Source organism: Schistocerca piceifrons, chromosome X, assembly GCF_021461385.2.
Source record: "Schistocerca piceifrons isolate TAMUIC-IGC-003096 chromosome X, iqSchPice1.1, whole genome shotgun sequence".
NCBI lineage: Eukaryota > Metazoa > Arthropoda > Insecta > Orthoptera > Acrididae > Schistocerca > Schistocerca piceifrons.
Window position 1 is genome coordinate 756744678 of NC_060149.1, and position 21189 is coordinate 756765866.

Below are 21189 nucleotides of genomic sequence, written 5' to 3' on the forward strand. Positions count from 1 at the left end.
TAGCAGTACAGTGTGTATGATTTATGTTTTTATTATTATTATTATTATTATTATTACACAGACTCGTCGGGTCGAGTGGGCATAACTTCGAACAAATTCGCAACTCATATATCTATTATGTAGGAAGTAAGTACAATCAAAGTGCGAAAGTTGTGTTCAATGTTTTACTTGGATGGGCAGAAAACTAAAAAGTCCGTCAAGTGCTTAAGGAGATCGAGCAAAAAGCAGTCTCTGGAGATGCAATTTAGCAGCACCATGACACCAACAATTTCACAACTAAATTTTCTATAGACTGTGAAAAACAAAGCTAGACTAATCACCCTGCTGATGTAAAAATGCAATTAAAGTGAAATTACCTTCAAGGAGGCAGCTGATAATGCAGACACTCTGATAGCGGTGCCGGCAGAATCCCTGGCCTTAGCTCACAAATATGTTCAATGTTTTCCTATTCTTCTGTAACATCACATTTCGAGAGCTTCTATTCTCTTCTTGTGTAGCCTGTTTATCGTCCATGTTTCACATCGTCATCTGGCTACACTCCACAGGAATACCTTCACAAAAGACTTCCCAACACTTAAATCTATATTCGCTGTTAACAAATTTCTCTTCTTCAGAAATGCTTTTCTTGCCATTGCCAGTCTACATTTTATTCCCTGTCTGCTTCGGCCATCATCAGTTATTTTGCTGCCCAAATAACAAAACTCATCTGCTCTTTCAAGTGTTTTACTGTCTCTAATAGAATTATAGCGTCATCGGCAAACCTCAAGGTTTTTATGGCTTCTCCCTGAACCTTAATTCCTACTCCAAATTTTTCTTTTGTTTCCTTTACTGCTCGCTCATGTACAGCTTCGGGGATAGGCTACAGCGCTATCTTACTTCCTTATCAACCAGTGCGTCCCTTCCATGCCCCTCTACTCTTATAGGTGCCGTTTGGTTTCTATACAAGTTGTAAATAGCCTTTCGCTCTATGTATTTTACACCTGCTACCATCAGAATTTCAAAAAGAGAGTATTCAACTCAAGATTGTCAAAAGCGTTCTTTGAGACTAAAAATGCTATAAACGAATGTTTGCCTTTCCTTAACCTATCTTCTAAGACAAGTCGTAGGGCCAGTATTACCTTGTGTGTACCTACATTTCTCCAGAATCCAAACTGATCTTCTCAACGGTTGGTTTCTACCAGCGTTCACATTCTTCTGTAAAGAATACGTGTTAGTATTTTGCAACTATGACTTATTAAACTTACAGTTCGATAATATTGTCACGTATAAGAAAGTGTAATTGGATGACTGACGAACACTAACTTCACTTAACGAAGGTTTATTCAGCACTTGAGTACAAGAGCGCGGAGCGAACTGCCTCCGACCAGAACACATGCGGTATATATACAGTACGCGTGACTCTCGAACATATTCTCAGTTCGAATATAATGAATTTCCTTGAGACAGAGAAGTTGCTGTCCATGCATCAGCACGGCCTTAGAAAGCATCGCTCCTGCGAAACGCAACTCGCCCTTTTTTCACATGATATCTAGCGAACCATGGATGAAGGGTATCAGATGGATGCCATATTCCTTGACTTCCGGAAAGTGTTTGACTCGGTGCCCCACTGCACACTCCTAACTAAGGTACGAGCATATGGGATTGGTTCCCAAGTATGTGAGTGGCTCGAAGACTTCTTAAGTAATAGGAACCAGTACGTTGTCCTCGGTGAGTGTTCACCGGAGGTGAGGGTATCATCAGGAGTGCCCCAGGGAAGTGTGGTAGGTCCGCTGTTTTCTATCTACATAAATGATCTTTTGGATAGGGTGGATAGCAATGTGCGGCTTTTTGCTGATGATGCTGTGGTGTACGGGAAGGTGTCGTCGTTGAGTGACTGTAGGAGGATACAAGATGACTTGGACAGGATTTGTGATTGGTGCAAAGAATGGCAGCTAACTCTAAATATAGATAAATGTAAATTATTGCAGATGAATAGGAAAAAGAATCCTGTAACGTTTGAATACTCCATTAGTAGTGTAGCGTTTGACACAGTCACGTCGATTAAATATTTGGGCGTAACATTGCAGAGCGATATGAAGTGGGACAAGCATGTAATGGCAGTTGTGGGGAAGGCGGATAGTCGTCTTCGGTTCATTGGTAGAATTTTGGGAAGATGTGGTTCATCTGTGAAGGAGACCGCTTATAAAACACTAATACGACCTATGCTTGAGTACTGCTCGAGCGTTTGGGATCCCTATCAGGTCGGATTGATGGAGGACATAGAAGCAATTCAGAGGCGGGCTGCTAGATTTGTTACTGGTAGGTTTGATCATCACGCGAGTGTTACGGAAATGCTTCAGGAACTCGGGTGGGAGTCTCTAGAGGAAAGGAGGCGTTCTTTTCGTGAATCGCTACTGAGGAAATTTAGAGAACCAACATTTGAGGCTGACTGCAGTACAATTTTACTGCCGCCAACTTACATTTCGCGGAAAGACCACAAAGAAAAGAGAGATTAGGGCTCATACAGAGGCATATAGGCAGTAATTTTTCCCACGTTCTTTTTGGGAGTGGAACAGGGAGAGAAGATGCTAACTGTGGTACGAGGTACCCTCCGCCACGCACCATATGGTGGATTGCGGAGTATGTATGTAGATGTAGATATATACAGTTACAGAACATTCCAGTACAATGATTCTTGATATTTGTGGATACCTCTAGAATGTACTCGAACCGAATATAGAAATTAAAAATATACTGGGTGATCAAAAAGTCGGTATAAATTTGAAAACTGAATAAATCACGGAATAATGTAGATAGAGAGGTACAAATTGACACACATGCTTGGAATGACATGGGGTTTTATTAGAACCAAAAAATACAAAAGTTCAAAAAATGTCCGACAGATGGCGCTTCATCTGATCAGAATAGCAATAATTAGCATAAAAAAGTAAGACAAAGCAAAGATGATGATCTTTACAGGAAATGCTCAATATTCCACCACCATTCCTCAACAATAGCTGTAGTCGAGGAATAATGTGGTGAACAGCACTGTAAAGCATGTCCGGAGTTATGGTGAGGCATTGGCGTCGGATGTTGCCTTTCAGCATCCCTAGAGATGTCGGTCGATCACGATACACTTGCGACTTCAGGTAACCCCAAAGCCAATAATCGCACGGACTGAGGTCTGGGGACATGGAAAGCCAAGCATGACGAAAGTGGCCGCTGAGCACACGATCATCACCAAACGACGCGCGCAAGAGATCTTTCACGCGTCTAGCAATATGGGGTGGAGCGTCATCCTGCATTTTGGTTCTAATAAAACCCCATGTCATTACAAGCATATGTGTCAATTTTTACCTCTCTATTTACATTATTCCATGGTTTATTAAGTTTTCAAATTTATACTGACTTTTTGATCACCAGGTACATGCAACCGTCTAGTATCATAACCACTACACGGTTCTTCTGCTACAATATTCATAGCTGTCATCACCTTCTTTCTTTGGAATTGGAATTATTATATTATTCTTGAAGTCTGAATGTATTTCCCCAGTGTCATACATCTTGCTCACTACATGGAAGAGTTTTGTCATGCCTGGCTCTCCGACGGCTTTCAATAGTTCTGACGGAATGCCATGTACTCCAGGGGCCTTGTTTTGACCTAGGTCTTGATAAAATTCTTCTCGCAGTATCGTATCGCCCATCTCATCTTCATCTACGTCCTCTTCCATTTCTGTAATATTGCCTCCAACTTCGTATCCCTTGTACAGATCCTTAATATACTGCTTCTACCTTTCAGCCGCGCGATCTCGGGCACCTTGCCACGGTTCGCGTGGCTCCTTCGGACATGTGTGTGTGTGTGTGTGTGTGTGTGTGTGTGTGTGTGTGTGTGTGTGTGTGTGAGTGTGTGTGTTGTCGTTAGCATAAGTTAGTTTAAGTTAGATTAAGTAGTGTGTCGGCCTTGGGACTGATAACCTCAGCAGTTTGGTCCCATAGGAACGAACCACAAATTTCCAGCTTTTCCCCCTTTCAGCTTTCCCGTCTTCGCTTAGGATTCGTTCCCATCTGATGTTCATACAGCTTCTTCTCTTTTTTCTAAAGGCCTCTTTAATTTTCCTGTGGCGGTATCTATCTTTCCCCTAATGATGTGTGATTCTAGCTCCTTGCATTAGTCCCCTAGTCAGTCGCGGTTAGCTATGTTGTTCTTCATGTCAATCTCATATTTTAGACGTCTGTACTCCCTTTCACCTGCTTCATTTGGTGCATTTTATATTTTCCCCTTTCATCAGTTAAATTAAATACGTCCTGTGTTATCCAAGGATTTGTAATAGGCCATGTCTTTTTACCTATTTGATCCTCTGCCGACTTCGCTGTTTCATCTCTCAAAGCTATCCAATCGTCTTAAACTCTATTACTTTCCTCTGTTCTAGTCAATTGTTGCATAATGCTCCCTCTGAAACTCTCAACAATCTCTGGTTCTTTCAAATTATCGAGATCCCATCTCTTTAATTTCAAACATTTTTGCAGTTTCTTCAGTTTTATTCTTCAGTTCATAACAAATAAATTGTTGTCAAAATCCACATCTGCAATTACAGTTTAAAATCTTGCTCCGAAATCTCTGTCTTACCATTATATAATCAGTCTGAAACCTCCCATTGTCTCCACGTGTCTCCCACAACCTTTCTTCATGGTTCTTAAACCAAGCGTTAGCAATGGTAAAATTATGCTCTGCTCAAAATTCTGCCAGGCAGCTTCCTCTTTCATTCCTTTACCCCATTCCATATTCACCTACTATTTTTCCTTCTCTTTCTTTTCCTATTGTCGAATTCCAATCCCCCATGACAATTAAATTTCGACTCCCTTAACTATCTGAATAATTTCTTTTATCTCATCATGCATTTCATAAATCTCTTCATCGTTTATGGAGCTAGTTAGTATATAAACCTGTAGTACTGTGATGGGAGTGCCGGCCGATGTGGCCGAGCGGTTCTAGGCGCTTCAGTCTGGAACCGCGCGACCGCTACGGTATCAGGTTCAAATCCTGCCTCGCGTATGGATGTGTGTGATGTCCTTAGGTTAGTTAGGTTTTAGTAGTTCTAAGTTCTAGGGGACTGATGACCTCAGATGTTGAGTCCCATAGTGCTCAGAGCCATTTGAACAATTTTTTTGTGGTGGGTGTGGGCTTCGTGTATATCTCGGCTATGGTAATGTTCATAGTAACTCACATACAATCCTATTTTCTTAATCATTATTAAATATACTCCTGGATTACCTCTATTTGATTTTATACCTGTAGCCCCCATGTTACCTGACCAGAAGTCCTGTTGTTCTTGCCACCTAAATTCGCTAATTTCCACTATATCTAACTTCAACCTATCGATTCACTTTTTAACTTCTTAACCTACCTGCTCGATTAATGGGTCTTACATTCCACGCTTCAATCCCTAGAACGCCACTTTTGATTCTCCCGATGACGACATCCTTGAGTAGTCCACGCACAGAGATCCGAACGGGGGCTATTTTACCTCCGGAATATTTTACCCAAGAAGATGTCATCATCATTTAACCATACAGTAGAGCGGCATGACCTCGGGAAAAATTACGGCTGTAGTTTCCTCTAGCTTTCAGCCATTCACAGTACTAGCACAGTTAGGCCGTTTTGCTTGATGTTACAAGGCCAGATCAGTCAATCATCCAGATTGTTGCTCCTGCAACTAGTGAAAACGCTGCTGCCCCTCTTAGGAAACCACATGTTTGTCTGACCTCTCAATAGATACCCCTCCGTTATTGCAACTGCAATTGCAATTTACCAGCTGAGCTACCCAAGCACGACTCACGCCCCATCCTCACAACTTTGGTAGAGTACTTGCCCGCGAAAGGCAAAGGTCCCGAGTTCGAGTCTCGGTCCGGCACACAGTTTTAATCTGTCAGGAAATTTCAAATAATTAATGTCTTTCGCCATATACAATGTCCATTTGAGTAATGGATATGGATCACACGTCACGGCTTATGTAGTGCTTTGCAACTGACGACCTGCAAACAATCAGTGTCCTTTGCTATATATTATGCGCATGCAAGTAATGGATATGGACCACAAGTGACATCTCTACTAGTGTCCGTCTTCTACTGTCCGGCCCAGGCTGGCAGGGGCGGAGCTTATATTCTCTTCGGCTAGAGGCCGCTCCTGTCTTGGTGTGGTCCTAGTCAGCGAGTTATTGGCCGAGGTCGTCTCACAGCCTTTTCTGCTCTTGCATTCTTTATCTTTGTGTCGGCATTTGTCGTTACGCCAGAACAGATTATACCACATGCTCGGATATTTCAGAGACACCCCACAAATTATATTGGTGCAACACCATGTACAATATGTATAATATGAAAGATTATGCAGTGGCATTCTCATTGATATACAGCATTTGAATACTGATTGCTTGTAAGAAGATAGCGTTATGCTTCATGTATTAAAGAGAAACGTCTATCAGATTGAGTCGGAATTGTACAGCACGAGGATCGTGGCCCATCAACACTGTAGTTTATTGTCCCACCATAATGCTATTCACGTTGATCGGTGTTCAGGGACCGTCTTGCGAATATGGATTCGATAGTTTGAGAAGGGCTATGCCGTACTTTCTATGTACGCCTGCATGACTACTCTCAATTCATTCCTAAGTGCCTGACGTTCCAATTTAGTTGTTCCTAATTATGGTCCCTAGGTATTTAGTTGAATTGATGGGCTTTACATTTGTGTAATTTACCGCGTAACCGAAATTTAACGGATTACTTTCAGCACTCATGTGGTGACTCACACTTTTCGTCAACTGTCACTTTTCTCGCCATACGGATATCTTCTCTAAATCATATTTCATTTGATTTTGATCTTCTGATGACTTTACTACGCGGTAAACAACTGCGTCATCAGCAAACAATACAAGTGTGGCGCTCAGGTCGTCTCCTAAATAGTTTGTATAGATTAAAAATGGAAGAGGGCTACCTCGGGGAACGCCAGATATCATTTTCATTTTACTAGGCGACTTTCCGTCAATTACTGAATACGATGACCTTTCTGACGGAAATCACGAACCCACTCGCAAAACGGAGGTGGTACTCCACATGCAAGCGGTTTGATTGAGGGATGGTGCCAAAAGCCTTCTGGAAATCTAGTAATATGTAATTTATTTGAGATTCCCTGTAGATAGCATTCATTCATTGCTTCGTGTGAATAAAGAGCCAGTTGTGATTCACCAGAACGGTTCAAAATGGTTCAAATAGCTCTGAGCACTATGGGACTTAACTTCTGAGGTCATCAGTCCCATAGAACTTAGAACTAATTAAACCTAACTAACCTAAGGACATCACACACATCCATACCCGAGCCAGGATTCGAACCTGCAACCGTAGCGGTCGCGCGGTTCCAGACTGTAGCGCCTAGAACCGCTCGGCCTCGCCGGCCGGTGCTCCAGCTAATCGGGCCCCCCACAGCCTGCCCTCTTCGAAACTCTATTAGGTCTTTCTTTGCACATCGTCCTCGGCCTCTGAATGCAAATACGAAGTATGCACTACTCCTCAACAACCTGCACTGATTCCTAGTCGGTACTGAACACGTTAAGTCCGGCGCGACAGGTGCCTTACCTGCGAATCACGCCATTATACATACCGCCCTTCATTTGACTTCTTTCCGCATGCAGTTTCACTTCTGGAAATTGCAATTCCAACACCATGAAGGCGGCACGCAGTGAACTTCAAACTGTTGTGGATTTAGAGGCCGCTCATGTCTTGGTGCGGTCCTAGTCAGCGAACTTTTGGCAGACGTCGTCTCACAGCCTTCTCTGCTCTTGCGTTCTTCATCTTCGTGCCGGCGTTTGTAGTTACTCCGGAACATTCCTCCCTCCCCCCTAAAGCCCCCCCCCCACCTAAATCGAAGGACCGTCGTAGTGTAGGGAGTGCGACCATGGCGGGGGATGCAGGAGTGTGGGCGCATCGCTGGACGGGAAGCTGTGGCTGCAGGGGACGTCAAGCTTCCGGTCGTACCCCACCATCCGGCCTACGCTCTGGCGGAAACGTCCTCCAGAAAACGACCATAAGGATACGTGTCCTCCTCCAGCTGCCATGAACCAGATGAAGAAGGCGGCGACTGCTGCGGTGTGGGCGGGTCCAGCTCTCGTTAGGACGAGAGGAGGCGGAGGAGGTGAAGATTCTATCTCCATGGGGTGTCGTGATGACACCCTCTGGGGCTGCTGTGGCCGCGGTGCCCTCTGGATCCGTGAATATGGGGCAAGAGACACTGAAAGATCATCGTGCACATGAAAGAGGCGACGTTGATTTTGATGTCGGCGCTGCAAGCCATCTGGACTTGAAATAAGGTACATGCAAGTGCCAAGTCAGCGGACGATCTCACTTCGCGCCTCCGTCTGCTGCCACTAAAAACCCTGTCGGATGCTGAGGAGGGTGGAGCAGGTACAGCACCGTCCGATAGCCGCAGCCGTGAAGCAATTCCGCCGGTGAAGGTCCATCTCGTGGGTACGAACGATAGGAGGCGGAAACAATTGCAATGCTTGATCTCTGATGTGTGCAGAGCGAAGTTTGGCCATCTGCTGCTTGACGGTTCTGACAGAACGTTCCGCTTCGCCGTTTGACTGTGGATGGAACGGTGCACTAGTGAGATGCTATATGTCACTGAGTTCACAGAATGTTTCAAATTCATTTGATGTGAACGGAGGTCCGTTGTCTGACACTATTGTTTCAGGTAAACCTTCGAGGCAAAAAATAGAGGACAACACCTGAATTGTGCTACGTGACGTTGTCAAGTTTATTGGCACAGCAAAAGGAAACGTGCTATACGAGTCAATCACAATCAACCAACGAGTGTTCCAAAAAGGTCCTGCAAAGTATATGTGCACACGTGATCGAGATTTAGGCCAAGCAGAGAATTTTTGTGGTGGAACGGACTGATTTTCCGGACATGCGTGACACTGTGACGTCATCTGCTTTATTTGGGTGCCCATACCTCGCCAAGTACAGTGTCGACGCGCTGTTTCGTTCGAGCAATCCCCCAGTGTCCTTGGTGAAGTAACCGCAACACTTCTTTTTGCAAAGCTTTAGGGATCAACACATGTGACTGTCCACTGTCATTTTAAACAAGAATTACACCTTTCTGTACAGCGAGACTATGTCGACGTGCAAAGTATCGGCGCACTACAAATTTCTTTATGCTATTCAATGAGTGAGGCCAAGATGAGGGAATGTATATTAGCAAAATATTAAACTCTGAATCAGCTTAAGTGGACTGTGCAATTTGCATATAGTTCAGTGGAAAAGACTGAAGCAATTTAGAATCCTGAACATTGATGTGACAACAAGATGCAGCAGAAGCGTCAAAGTCTGTATCAGGGCAAATCGGAAGACGTGAAAGTGCCTCCGCATTACCATGTCGAGCCGTCGGACGATGCACACACTCGTACTGGTATTGAGACAACAACAAAGCCCATCTTTGCAATTTTTGGGCAGTTCGTACAGGAACCGATTTCGTCGGATGAAACAAGGACTGCAAAGGCTTGTGATCCGTCACAATTTTTTGCCATACAAATAGTGGTGGAATTTGGTGACACCATACACAATAGCCAAAGCCTCTTTCTCAATTTGTGAATAGCTATACTGAGCTTTGGACAACACTTTTGGTGCGAAAGCGATAGGCCTGTCTTTATCACCAATTCTGTGCGAAAGCACTACACCGATTCCGTAAGAGGAAGCGTCATCTTGCAATACAACTGGTTTGTCAGGATCAAGGTGAACTAAGCATCGATCACTAAGCAGTGCATCTTAAAGTTTTTGAAAAGCTACTGGGCCCTCAGCTGTCCTAACAAAGTGGACATTCTTGTGACGAAAGCAGTGCAATGGAGCCGTTATTTGTGCAGCATTCGGTATGAATCGAATATAATAGTTCATTTTCCCTAAGACTGACTGCAAATCTGTGATACTGCGAGCAAATATCGTATGGATAACAAATGGGACTGAAGAGGTTGTACACCTTGACTGTTTATGACATGACCACGATACTGCAACTCAGGTTTAAAAAAATCACGCTTATCCAGGCTACACTTTAGTCCTGCATCAGACGACACACGAAACAAAGCACGTAAATTTGCAATATGTTCTTCAGGTGTACTATCTGAGGCGACAATATCGTTCAAATAGTTTGAACAGTTTGGTAGTTGCGCAGTCAGCTGTTCCAAATCCCGCTGGAAAATGGCGGGTGCGGAAGCACTGTCAAAAGGCAAAGGCAAATATTTAAACAAGCACTACTGAGTATTCACTACACACACTTTTTGAGATTCTTCATCTAGCGGTATTTGAAGATACGCGTCGCGCAAATCAATTTTTGAAAAGTAGCGTCCAGCGCCTAATCTGTCCATAAGATCCTCTGGGAGTGGCAGTGGATAAATATCATTCACAGTTTGTGGGTTGACTGTAGACTTAAAGTCAACACAGAGGCGAATGCGACCTGAAGGTTTGAGGAGCAAAACCAGTAGACTTGCTCACTGACTAGCTTGTATAGGCTCAATAGCTCCGCTATCTTGCAATTCTTGAAGTTCAGCCGCGACTTTGTCCCGTAATGCAATGGGAACAGTTCTGGTCCAGAAAAATTTCACCTGAGCATTGTCTTTCAGCGTAATATGTGCGACAAAATTGTTAGCTTTGCCTACACTTTCAGAAAACAGTACCGGTAATTCTTTTAGGGAGCTAGCTACACTGTCTTTTGCATTGAATACAGTCACTGACAACACATTGTCCTGAGTGTTAAAGCCAAACAAATATGTTCTCACACTCGCGTGATTGTAACACAATAAAAGTCACTGTTAGCATATGCTATCGAAACATGGCAGGCAAAGTACACTTTCCCAGAACGGGCATGTTTTGTCCATTATAAGCCGTCAGTTGCACGCTAATTTTAGACAGGCGTGGGGAGCCTGACAGTTCATATGTGAGACGATTTAGCAGTGTGACAGAGGCACCCGGGTCCAACTGAAATTTCCCACATTTCCCACAAAGTCGTAAATGATCAAAAAGTTTGTTTGACTGGCGTATCACTGAAGAAACTGCACCCCTTGCTAGTTTTGCGAATGCCTGTTGCAGACTGAATATACTGCATTAATGACATGGGTCTTGTGACTAGATTATTGTAAGTGGACCGAATTCTTATGTTTGTTCCGTTGCAAACATACGGATTGTATATGTCCTTTCCTACTAAAAGCATAGCAGTGAGCTTGTTGGGAGGGGCAGTCTTGGCATTTGTGCGTGAATAACAACGAGGGTAAGACTTAATTCTGTTCGCCTGTGTAGCCGCCTGTTTGGCGAACTGCTCGTAGAGAGCTCTTTACTCAGCGTGACTAGCGCAAGCTGCCTCTGAATGGGCCGATCGCAAACGAGCGACTCAACCCGACAAATAGCTGGCTGTTCAAATTTATCAGCCGGCAGGGCACCAGAATCAAATGGATCTACAATTTGCACTACCTGCTGAAACGATGGGTCGGACTGTTTGAAAATCTGTTCTCTGAGTCTGACGTCAGGTGCACTGTACACAATCGCATCACACAAGATAACACCTGAATATGAAGCACCGCAAACACATTTGAGGCCGTTGTGGCCGAGCGGTTCTAGGCGCTACAGTCTGGAACCGCGCGACCGCTACGGTCGCAGGTTCGAATCCTGCCTCGGACATGGATGTGTGTGCTGTCCTTAAGTTAGTTAGGTTTAAGTAGTTCTAAGTTCTAGGGGACTGATTACCTCAGATGTTAAGTCCCATAGTGCTCAGAGCCATTTGAACCAAGCACATTTGAATTTACATTTACTTGTCATACCCTGCAAATCTGTCACCCACTCGTGATAAGTTTGTTATTTCCATTTTTTTTGCAATTAAAGAATTGATACCTAGCTGCTACGACGTTCACTTGTTGGTTATAATAGTTAGTTAGTGACTCGATAACTTGTTCATAAGTGCGTTCACTCGGAGTGGCGTTGGGTTAAAAAAAAATGGAGAAGCGAACCATTCAGTGACGTTAGGAAGCAGTTTGTTGATGAGGCGGAATACTGCACTTCCTACTGTGGATAAGAAATAATGGCTTTTCATAGTATTTGGTACGTTGTGAGCGAGTATGTGACCTTCAAGTTGGGGCAACCACTCTAGCCATTCCTCTTCTTGTTCATGAAACTGTCGAAAAGCTGGTATAGCAGCTATAGTAGGTGGTGCTTGCATCTTGCAAGATGGCGTAACATTCTGGATCAGAAACAAAGTGCAAAAGTTTTGTTTTTCTGTGTAAAAAGCAGCCACACACCATCCAACGAACATGACATGATGTTCGCTAAGTAAAAAGACGGCAACAGAAAAAAAACACAGAAAATATGTCACAAAGAGCGCCAATAATTGCTTAAAACATGCTGTACCATACAATATATAAGATTAAAAAACCCCACTGATGATGGTGATAGTTGTCGTCGAAACTAGTTTGGGATAATAAAGAAATAAACGAATAAAAGGTGTTTTGCATCAAGGCGGGCTCAGTTTGTGATATTACTGTTTTTCTATGCAAACACGGACCAAATGGAAGAGTTCCAAGATAATATTATTATCTCACAGCCTTCTTGCTCTTGCGTTCTTCATCTTTATACGGCGCTTTCGTTACGCTGGAACACCCCCGACTTTGTGAGTGGCGCGGCTTACCATGGACGGTCTTCAAGGTGGGCCAATACTCCTTTAGGATGCTTACCACATTGTTTACATAATCCCTGCCGTTATCGGGCTGTAGAATCATTGGAGCACCAAGCTACGTAAATACGTCGATGAGTCTGTAGGCTACTCCTTGCGCTCTCTCTCATTTCAGTGCCCTGAGATCTACAAACTTGGTGAGGTGATATTGATAGACCATTATTAACTTGTACTATGTATCAGAATGGGACTGAAAATCAATGTGATTGATCCAACAACGGGAACTGAATTCCGGAAAAGCATTGGCTTTTTGTTTGTAATACCTTTTTGCTTCTTCTGGCAAGGCTCACAAAGGTGAATACACAGCTCAATATCATGATGGGTAATGTTCTTATAGTTGGGTGAAAGCTCTTTCAGCACCTTGTACTGCCGTTCATGACCAGTAGCCAAATGGCCTTATGGAATATGTCAAATAACTCGGAATCCGCGACGTCGTACAACAATACGCTATCTTCGTAAGAATTAAACAAAGACCCGAACGCCACCGCAAACAGTGGTGGCGCGAAAAAATGGCGGGATTAGGCGTATTATATGCTTTGCCAGCAGACAATCCGATATGCTTTGCCAGCAGACAATCCGGCAATGTACAAAATATCAATCTTTTAACATTGTGACTTCGATTTTCTGTACGATACCATGGCATTCTATAGAATGGAAGTCTTCACACAATACCGGGAGCACACACACACACACACACACACACACACACACACACACACACACACACACATATACACACATATATATATATATATATATATATATATATATATATATATATATAGGGTGTCCGAAAAGTCTTTCCCTGATTACATAAATTGATAACTCAGGCTTGAAGTAAGATGCAAATATGAAATTGGTGTCTAATTGTTTACTAACTATCAAAGTTTTTTCACACATCAGTAAACTTCCACATGAGCACCCTTGGTAGCACGTAGCACATGTAGGCGATATTCAATTTCCGTCCACACATTAGCCAACATCACTGGAGGGATCGATTCAACGACTGTGGTTATCCGTTGCCGCAGGATTTCAAGATCTGGTACACGTGTTCGGTAGACCTCGTCCTTGACATAACCCCATAAAAAGAAGTCTAATGGGGTTATGTCAGGAGAGCGTGGAGGCCAAACCGTTGGCCCATCACGACCAATCCATCGTCCAGGAAAGGTCATATCGAGATAGGCACGGACGTCCAAACCCCAATGAGGCGGTGCACCGTCTTGCTGGAACAAGACATCGGGGTGATACTGAAGCAGCTGAGGAACAGCACACAGTTGCAACATGTCCCAGATACACTGCAGATGTGATGGTAGCCTCAGCGAAGAAGAATGGCCCGATAATTCGATCGTACTATAGCGCGCACCAAACATTCACCTTTGGACTGCCTCTGGTGCACTCCATGACCTCGCCAGGGGGTTGTGAACCCCAAATGCGTACATTATGGCGATTAACTATTCCACTGACAAAAAACGTCGCTTCGTCGGAAAAGGCAATTCGTCTGAGATAACCATCATCGTCCTCAATACGTGATAGCATTTCGACCGCAAAGTCATATCGACGTGAACTGTCATTGGGCAACAAGGCCTGAACGATTTGCACTTTGTATGCACGAAACAATAAACGTTTGTGTAAAATGTCATGGAAAGTGTTGTGGGTTGGCATGAGAGCCAACTCCGGGTTACTAGAGGAGGCGGAAAGGCACGCGCTTTAGCTCACGCAGGCTGGCGTGAGGTCTGGAACAGGACAAGGAAATTAGAATTTAGAAAAAACGGACGTACCTGGTGGAATACTTAACTTTAATCCATAAATGGTGAACGTCGGTCTTGACGTTACATTATTTTCAGTATCAATAGTAACTGGTAATGGCGCCTTGCTAGGTCGTAGCAAATGACGTAGCTGAAGGCTATGCTAATTATCGTCTCGGCAAATGAGAGCGTATTTTGTCAGTGAACCATCGCTAGCAAAGTCGGTTGTACAACTGGGGCGAGTGCTAGGAAGTCTCTCTAGACCTGCCGTGTGGCGGCGCTCGGTCTGCAATCACTGATAGTGGTGACACGCGGGTCCGACGTAAACTAACGGACCGCGGCCGATTAAAAGGCTACCACCTAGCAAGTGTGGTGTCTGGAGGTGACATCACAGAAAGAGCTTTTTGGCATCTGTAATTCACGTGAGGCCCTGCGCACCGATTTCTTCGGACTTCGCAGAAAAGACTGCCTTACAGCTTCCACCCTGTCTGCTGAGGTTCTTGGTCGACCAGACCTCGGAAAGTCTGCAACCTATCCCGTGTTCTTGAACTTCTCATACCAGGCTTTAATGCTCTTGACATCAGGTGGATTCCTTCCAAATGTTGCCTGGAAGTGTGTCTGCACTGTGGTTGGTGATCGTGTTTCATGGTACCACAGGACACACTGTGCCTTCTCCTGATTGGTTAACATGGCTTCTTGGGCACTGCACCTCATCCACTACTTACGTACTGCGAACCCAAAACAGAAAAAAAACTTTGATAGTTGTAAACAATTCGACACAAGTTTCATATTTGCATCTTACTTCTAGCCTGAGTTATCAATTTATTTAATCAGCGAAAGACTTTTCGGACACCCTGTATATTGCAATAATGACTGCAACAGTCCAAGCGTAAGTGTGCATGAAACCTTATAGAGCTGTATGAAATGTTTAACAAAAGAATTTAAACAGACAATAAAGCCATGGATCAAGTGTTAATCATCATTACTATGTAAAAGGAGCTAAACAAAGGAAGGTAACCTGTTAAGATTTGATCATCAGTTTATGTTGTCGCTATGGGCCACTGGAACAGCGGCGATACGTTGAACTGTTCGGTATCCTCGAGACTAGGCCGGCAGCTGGTTGCGCGTTAGGAGCAAACTCATGTAAGCGAGCTGCAGATGGGCTTAGATAGCAGGGAGTGAAAGCCACCGACCCGAAGCCGTGCGAGGGACCCCTTTACATGTTTACAAGTTGACCTGGTTTATAGAATCGTGCCTGTGGCTTATTTCGATGTTAAGTAAAATCAAGTGTGTGAGAGCTAATAAATCTTGGTAGGCGTTTTAGCAAATCAGCGTATAACAGTTATAAATTTAAAATAGTAGTAGTTCGTGGCTATACCAGGAAAACAACGTGAGAAAGTAAAAATATATATGTTATGCAGGGTGAGTCACCTAACATTACCGCTGGATATGTTTCGTAAACCACATCAAATACTCACGAATCAATTCCACAGACCGAACGTGCGGAGAGGGGCTAGTGTAACTGGTTAATACAAACCATAAAAAAATGCACGGAAGTATGTTTTTCTACACAAAGCTACGTTTTTTTAATGGAACCCCGTTAGTTTTGTTAGCACATCTGAACATATAAACAAATACGTAATCAGTGCCGTTTGTTGCATTGTAAAATGTTAATTACATCTGGAGATATTGTAACCTAAAGTTGACGCTTGAGTACCACTCCTCCGCTGTTCGATCGTGTGTATCGGAGAGCACCGAATTACGTAGGGATCCAAAGGGAACGATGATGGACCTTAGGTACAGAAGAGACTGGAACAGCACATTACGTCCACATGCTAACACCTTTTTATTGGTCTTTTTCACTGACGCACATGTACATTACCATGAGGGGCGAGGTACACGTACACACGTGGTTTCCGTTTTCAATTAGGGAGTGGAATAGAGTGTGTCCCGACATGTCAGGCCAATAGATGTTCAATGTGGTGGCCATCATTTGCTGCACACAGTTGCAATCTCTGGCGTAATGAATGTTGTACACGTCGCAGTACATCTGGTGTAATGTCGCCGCAGGCTGCCACAATACGTTGTTTCATATCCTCTGGGGTTGTAGGCACATCACGGTACACATTCTCCTTTAACGTACCCCACAGAAAGAAGTCCAGAGGTGTAAGATCAGGAGAACGGGCTGGCCAATTTATGCGTCCTCCACGTCCTATGAAACGCCCGTCGAACATCCTGTCAAGGGTCAGCCTAGTGTTAATTGCGGAATGTGCAGGTGCACCATCATGCTGATACCACATACGTCGACGCGTTTCCAGTGGGACATTTTCGAGCAACGTTGGCAGATCATTCTGTAGAAACGCGATGTATGTTGCGGCTGTTTGGGCCCCTGCAATGAAGTGAGGACCAATGAGGTGGTCGCCAATGATTCCGCACCATACATTTACAGTCTACGGTCGCTGTCGCTCTACCTGTCTGAGCCAGCGAGGATTGTCCCCGGCCAGTAATACATGTTCCGTAGATTCACTGCCCCGTGGTTTGTGAAACCCGCTTCATCGGTAAACAGGTAGAACTGCAACGCATTCTCTGTTAATGCCCATTGACAGAATTGCACTCGATGATTAAAGTCATCACCATGTAATTGCTGATGTAGCGACAAATGAAACGGGTGAAAGCGGTGACGATGCAGTATGCGCATGACACTACTTTGACTCAGTCCACCGGCTCTCGCAATGTCCCGTGCACTCATGTGTGGGTTCATGGCAACAGCAGCTAACACACCAACTGCACCCGCTTCTCCTGTGACGGGCCTGTTACGGACCCGTCTGCGTGCTACGAGCATACCTGTTGCATACAGTTGACGGTAGATTTTTTGCAATGTGCGGCACGTTGGATGCTCTCTGTCCGGGTACCGTTCTGCATACACCCTGCAGGCTTCAGCTAAATTTCGTCGACAGTCACCATAGATGAGTATCATCTCCGCCTTTTTAGAGTTCGAATACACCATGGTCACAGTTCCTACAACACTACACTATCACAGACGTCTGGTAACACGATGTACTACAGTTGGTCTGCGTGCGGAGACGAATGCAGAATAACAATAGCAGCAAACGCTACATGCGGACACTGCGACAGCTAGACCAAACCACAACAGTGAACTACAGCCACACTCGTAAACACGGTCGTCATCGTAAACACGTCCCTGTAGATGCTGCTCGCCGACCGTGGCCCGTGTTTGTTACAACACGCAACTGAACGTCGAAGGTTTCAAGCGTCAACTTTAGGTTACAATATCTCCTTCTGAACCCACCGATTCCATATTCCGCTAACAGTCATTGGATCTCGACCTACGCCAGCGGCAATGTCGCGATACGATAAACCGCAATCGCGATAGGCTACAATGCGACCTTTATCAAAGTCGGAAACGTGATGGTACGCATTTCTCCTCCTTACACGAGGCATCACAACAACGTTTCACCAGGCAACGCCGGTCAACTGCATTTTGTGTATGAGAAATCGGTTGGAAACGCTCCTCATGTCAGCACGTTGTAGGTGTCGCCACCGGCATCTACCTTGCGTGAATGCTCTGAAAAGCTAATCATTTGTATATCACAGCATCTTCTTCCTGTCGGTTAAATTTCTCGTCTGTAGCACGTCATCTTCGTGGTGTAGCAGTTGTAATGGCCAGTAGTGGATCTCAGCACGCTTCGCGGCCGATTCACACTCCCACCGAGCGCCACCTTCCGCAGTACCTGTCTATTTTACTCCCTTTCTCTACTCAGAGATTCCCACAGAAGTTCGGACGTATTTGTGCATTTGCACTGAAGATAGTGGATCCATGTCCGAAAGATCAGAAACCACGCATAGTTATAACTGATAAGCCTAGCTGGGCAGAGGTAGTCCGCCCAGTTGCGATAATGCTGTATCCACGATGTGCCGTGGTTACCGCGCCTGCATGGTTAAGCGGGAGATCCTGTGTTCGAATCTCGGTCCGGTACACATTTTCGCTCGTCGACGCTGATTCCGCTTAATGTCCAATTTACATATACCTTCAAGGTGTTGTATTTATGCCTTTAGAAAGGTCAAACTAACTCTCTAACCAAAGAGAAACGCAATGAACGCTGGGAAACAGATAATATTGTAATTGATCAAGCGCTACAGGACCTTTTCTACACAGCTAGTGTAGCGCACAAATCGAAAAGGATGATTTCTCTCTCCTTAAATTGTATGTTTTGCGACGTACTGTATTGGATATGGTCATTTCCAGGAGCAGTTTCCAACTCTCAGACAACGCAGAATCTAGTTTTTAAAGTGTTTTTGGAACCTATGCTGTAACCATCTCTCCATAAAAATTACTGGAGATGGGACGATGGATCCTGAATTTTTGGTGGCGATATTTGGTTTATGTTCTCTAGTCTGCAATTAACGCAAATGATTGATGATTGCAGCCTCGCCACAGAAAACTAATGTTCCACCTATGGCAGTAATAACAGAAATGATAGAATGTGAGAGCAAGAAATAACATATGAAACTTCAAAGAATGTCAATCCAATATTCACTGTAGCACAATTAAACAGTAGCACTGAGTGCCAAGGAAGGCTGCTGGTAGCCGCTGGGCGACGTAACGTAGCGGTTCGGCTTGGTGCAGAGGTCGGCTGATGCTGTAACAGATGGGTCGCCGTAGGTACCGGTGCGAATTGTCTCAAGCGGAGCTGCATCTGCAGCTGGCTGCTGGAGTCGCAGTCACAGTTATGGGCGACCAAACAAAAATCGACCTGTCACAGGGTAAGCGCTGAGGTGCTGTTCCTGCCTTTCTTGTCGTGGTAGGGGATCGTGGCCTATCGTGCTGGATCGGTCGCAAGTTATTCGAGGAGGTTGATCCTCATGCAATTGCGGAGAGTGTCACTCTGACAACAGGTGCAGCCAATGCGTAGTCAGCCGGTGATTGTGTTGGTGCCCCACGCTACTGAAGAGCCGGTTGCGGGAGAGGCCTGCCTTTTCATAAAATGTATGGGCTGTTTGTCGGAACCCATCAATCTACAATGGGTGACCCACATCCTCATGGAGCTGGTGCGTGGGGTAAAGCCAGGGAAGGTTTCGGTAGGATAGAGATGTGGGAGTCGACAGCTTACCCCCGCATCACGGTCGCGTTCTACAACACTGTACGAAGCAGTGTCAGATAAAGCGTGAGGCCATGGAGAGGGGAAAGCGTCGATTCGGGGTCGAGCAGCGGGTAGAGGGCGTGTAAACGCCTGGCAGTCCTGTCTCTGATGTCGCGTCTATGCGGCAGCCAGGTAAGACGCTAATTGATTTTTACTCCGAGGTAGGCAGCCGTCTTGGTACACATGATGGGGCAGAGGCGGCGGCACCTTCCATCTGCTAAAGACGACCGCTTGAATCTTCCCAGCACTGATTTTGAGCCGCCATTTGGTGGCCCAGGCGTCCAAGGCAACACATCCAAGCTGGAGGCTGCGTGCCATAGTGCGACGTTCATACCGTGGGTGAACGGGGCCGTGTCGACAGCATTGAGTGCCAAACACACGAATGCAACCGACGGCGCGTCGGCGATGCATAGTAAGGGGCCGAGTACCGACTCCTGCGACACCCCTACACATATGGTTTTCGCAGTCGACGTTGATTCAAATGGTTTAAATGGCTCTGAGCACTCAACTGCTGAGGTCATAAGTCCCCTAGAACTTAGAACTATTTAAACCTAACTAACCTAAGGACAACACACACATCCATGCCGGAGGCAGAATTCGAACCTGCGACTGTAGCGGTCGCGCGGTTCCAGACTGTAGCGCCAGAACCGCTCGGCCACCAGCGGCCGGCTCGACGTTGATTGTTTCGCCATAGCATAAAAGGTCATGCCAGAGAGGTAGGACCACAGGAAGACTCCGAATGACGTCGAAACCCCGTGCACAGAGAGTTCGTACACGAGGCCGTCATGTCACACCAAGTCGGAGACCCTAGACACATCCAGGAGTACCGCCCCGATGTACTCTCTCGTCTCCAGTGCTCCCATGGCTAGATCCACCAGGCGCAGCAGTTGGTGAGAGGTGACATGACACTCCAGAAACCAAACTACTCATCTGGAAGTAAGCGTTACTGCCTGACGTGCTCCAGTAGGTGTTTCATGCATGGCCTCTTGAATACCTTTGAGAGGGACTGGAGCAAGCTGATAGGCCGGTAGTTCGACGCCAGCCGAGGCTTCTCGTTCGTCTTCGGGATACCGACCACTTCTGCGTGTTTCCACGCGGAAGGGTGGGTCCTCCAAAGGAAAACTTGGTTGAAGATGTCGGTCATAAGCCGATGGACCCCCTGAGGCAAAATCTCGAGGAGGATGTTTGTGATCCCATTGCTTCCTCCCGCCCTGCTGGTTTCGAGAGACTGGAGTCGCACTGCGACTTCCTCGTCTATGATGATGTTTGGTTTTGTTGGTCGCTCAACTGCGCAGTCATCAACGCCCATACGAAGTTCCAATTTTTCACACAGTCCAATTTGTTTACTCAGTCCAATTTAGCCACTGTCACGAATGATGATTATGCTGAAATGATGAGAACAACACGAGCACCCAGTCCCTGGGCAGAGAAAATCCCCAGCCGGGAATCGAACCCAGGACTCCGTGATCCGGGAGTATTAACGCTATCCACTAGACCACGAGCTGTGGACTTGGGATCTTGAAGACCACTTGACCTGCGGAGGGAG